Source organism: Callospermophilus lateralis, unplaced genomic scaffold, assembly GCF_048772815.1.
Source record: "Callospermophilus lateralis isolate mCalLat2 unplaced genomic scaffold, mCalLat2.hap1 Scaffold_619, whole genome shotgun sequence".
NCBI classification, from domain to species: Eukaryota; Metazoa; Chordata; class Mammalia; order Rodentia; family Sciuridae; genus Callospermophilus; species Callospermophilus lateralis.
The window spans coordinates 364753-368062 of NW_027514657.1; positions in this window are offsets into that span (position 1 = coordinate 364753).

Here is a 3310-nt window from a genome sequence, read left to right on the forward strand (position 1 = left end):
GCAAAGTGGGGGCGCGGAACTTCGCCCGCCCTGGCGCGGAGAACGCCCCCGCTGCTGCTCACGCAGGAAACTCACCTCCCGGGCTGCAAGAGGTTCAAGCTGCGCAGCCAGTGGCGGTTGAGATCAGACAGAGGCCAATAGGATCACGTGGGCGGCTGGGGGCCGGAAGCGCTCCCGAGCCCAGGGCATGCGCGCTGGGGCCGCGGCGTCTGCGCACTGGGGGTTGTGGGGCGCCGCGGGGGCGGGGGGGCGCGGGGGGAGGGGCGGGGGGCGAGGGCGGCGCGGGGGGAGGGGCGGGGGCGAGGGCGGCGCGGGGGGAGGGGCGGGGGGAGGGGCGGGGGCGGGGGAGGGGCGGGGGGAGGGGCGGGGGGCGAGGGCGGCGCGGGGGGAGGGGCGGGCGGCGAGGGCGGCGCGGGGGGAGGGGCGGGGGGCGAGGGCGGCGCGGGGGGAGGGGCGGGGGGCGAGGGCGGCGCGGGGGTTGCCCTCTGGAGGGCCCTGCCGGGCGCCCCCGACCCTCCTCGCGCACCGTGGGTCTTCCCGGGATACTTGCTCCTCCACCCGCCCGAGGAACCCCAAGGTGTTTCCCCCAGGCGACCCCTGGGGTCGGAGGAGGAGGCTCCGGGTGGGGACGCCGCGGGGCGCTCGGGCCTGGGCGTGACCTGGGCGTGACCTGGGCGTGACCAGGCGCGGCAAAGGGAGCGGGGGTCAGGTCGAGCGGGGTCCCTCAGCGCTCCTACAAACTTTTCCCCACGTGGCGCCACCACGGGAGGCCGAGCCTCCCCGCGCCAGCCGGCCTCCAGTGCGGCCAGGGGCGCAGACGGCCGCGAACTTGACCCATGGGAGTCTCCGCCGCTGTCCCGGGCTTTCACCGCGTCCCTGCACGGGAAAGCAGCTGGTGCTTGTGGAGAGTTGTCCTGAGGAGCCAAGGGATGCAGGGCCACTGTCCTCCAATGGGTTGGGATCCCGCGGGCCATCACCTCATTGTCCGTGAGAGCAGAACCCCACCGCCTGTCACCCTATCGCTCTGGACAGCCCACTCGGGGAGGAAGGGAAGGGAAGTGACCAGGTCTCAGGCTCTGTGTAGGACCCTTCTTAATTTAGAATTCCGGCTTATGTGTTCATTAGTTCTCTATGGGAAAGAGGTGGAAGGAAACAGTGGAGGACCGAGTTTTCTTGGATACACCCCCGACTGGCTGCTTTTCTTTTTCCTTTATCCCCCACGCTGCCCCTCCCTTTCCCATTTCAGTTTTACTTACCATAACACACTTTGATTTGTAAACATATCACATGCCTGAGAGACCTAATGCAAATAGTATGCTACATTTCTTCAGAGAATTTATTTAAAATAGCTTCATAGATAAAGAAATTTGGGAATGTAATGATCACAAAGGTAGCACTAATACTTACATTTAAATTAAGAGCTAAGAACGTTTGTGTTTACTATAAACTGAACATGTAATGGCACATAGAAAATGTAATATTCAATCACAACCTAAGTTGCCCTGGTTGGACATATTTATTTCGAAGTCCAACACTGAATGGCTGTTCACTTTTCTCTATTGCCAATTTGTCTGCTTCAGTAGGTTTTGGATCTGGAATTTCAAATCTAAGAAGAAAACCAAAAGGAAAGAAATTTGTTGATACATAAATTAAAAAAAAAAACATTTTAAATACAACAGAGAAAACTAATCAACTGAAGATTCCAGTTTCCTATCATTTTATAGAACATACAAATTCTATAAAACCTTTTCTACAGTACTGCATACATAGAACTACAAAAAAAATTGCCTTCAGCTATATGATCCTTAATTAAGAGAAGCAAGAGCTGCCATCCAATTATTTTTCTCTTCTTCAGACTTAGCAAATATGATACTGTTGTCATTTGGGGGTAATAGTGCAAAGGCATGTCTGCCCCACAAGTATCTTTCTTATCACAGATTTCTACTCTCCACATAAAAGAAAACTTTTCTTTTAATCTATAGTCTGCACTACAGTAACCTGGAAGCTGGTCTGACCGTGATTAAGTTTACTTCTGATCATTAAGCCATCAAAGAAAAAAATATGTCTTTCTTCTTAGCACCAATTCTTGTCATTTGTCCTTCCATTATGAATTCATTGCAGCACTGTGCAATATGTTTGCTTATCCATCCATCTATTTTTCCCAATTTCTGTCATTTTTCTGTTGGTCCAGTTCTTTCTAATTAATTGATGATTATAAAAAGGGCAAACTGGATCCCTAATTTTTTAAAAAAAGATAAGAATTTAAGTTTAATCAATAATTGCATAATCCCAATTCCTAATTGCCTCAAGGGCAAACTTTCAAATCAAGTTGCAAAAATATTTCATTGGGCTAATGGTGTTATTCAGTGGTACAGAACAAGTTATCAGTATAAATAAAACCATGGGTATAATCCACAGACTTTAAAAAAATAAATAAATAACAAAATTTATGTTCTTTTAACTTTGTCACTAATATATATATGCCCTGTTTCATTGCTTTGAAAAAGAACTACTACAGACTCTATATTTCAAATTTCCTATTACCCTAAGTAGTAAAATTACAAAGAAACTTAAACTCTTGTATTGATTATAAAAATAATTAAACACATTTTTGGTGTATTAACTGTGAAAGAGCTAATAAAAAGTAAAACAAACAGAAAATTGAAAGCAAAGCACAACTTTTAAAATTGCAACTTTCATTATAATTTATATTGTTTGAGAAAACCAAGCACCAAATACAATGAAGCATGAAGAAATATTCATTGTTTCATCAGTTTGGAATTAAGAAGATTGGTGTCTAGATGAATACAGTTTTTACATTATGTTCATTCTACATTGAAGATTCATGAGAGAAGTAACAGCTTGGTTCAAATCTTCTCTGTCTTCTGGCTCCTCACCACATGCTTCCAATTGCTAAGAATATCCAAAAAGAGAAATTAAAACTGCATTGTTTAATTCTTGCCTCAATTTTTTGTTACTAGAGAAAGCATCATCAAGCATTTAAATCTTTAAATACAGTTTAAATACATTTAATAAAACAGTTATTTTACACTACTCTGTTGACTTTATTATCCCTTAAACCAAGCCTCTTTCTACAAATACAATATTCATGTAAATTATTACTAGCAAAACAAACAGTAAAAAAACTGAATATCATCTAAACATCTTCTAGATTTACAAAAATAATTTAAAATATCTAAAACAAGAAAACTATGTTACTTTTATTTATTAGTAACTGTGACTGCATGAAACAGGATAAACTCCTACAAATGATTTCATATTCTTTTAAGGATAACATACTTGAGTTTCA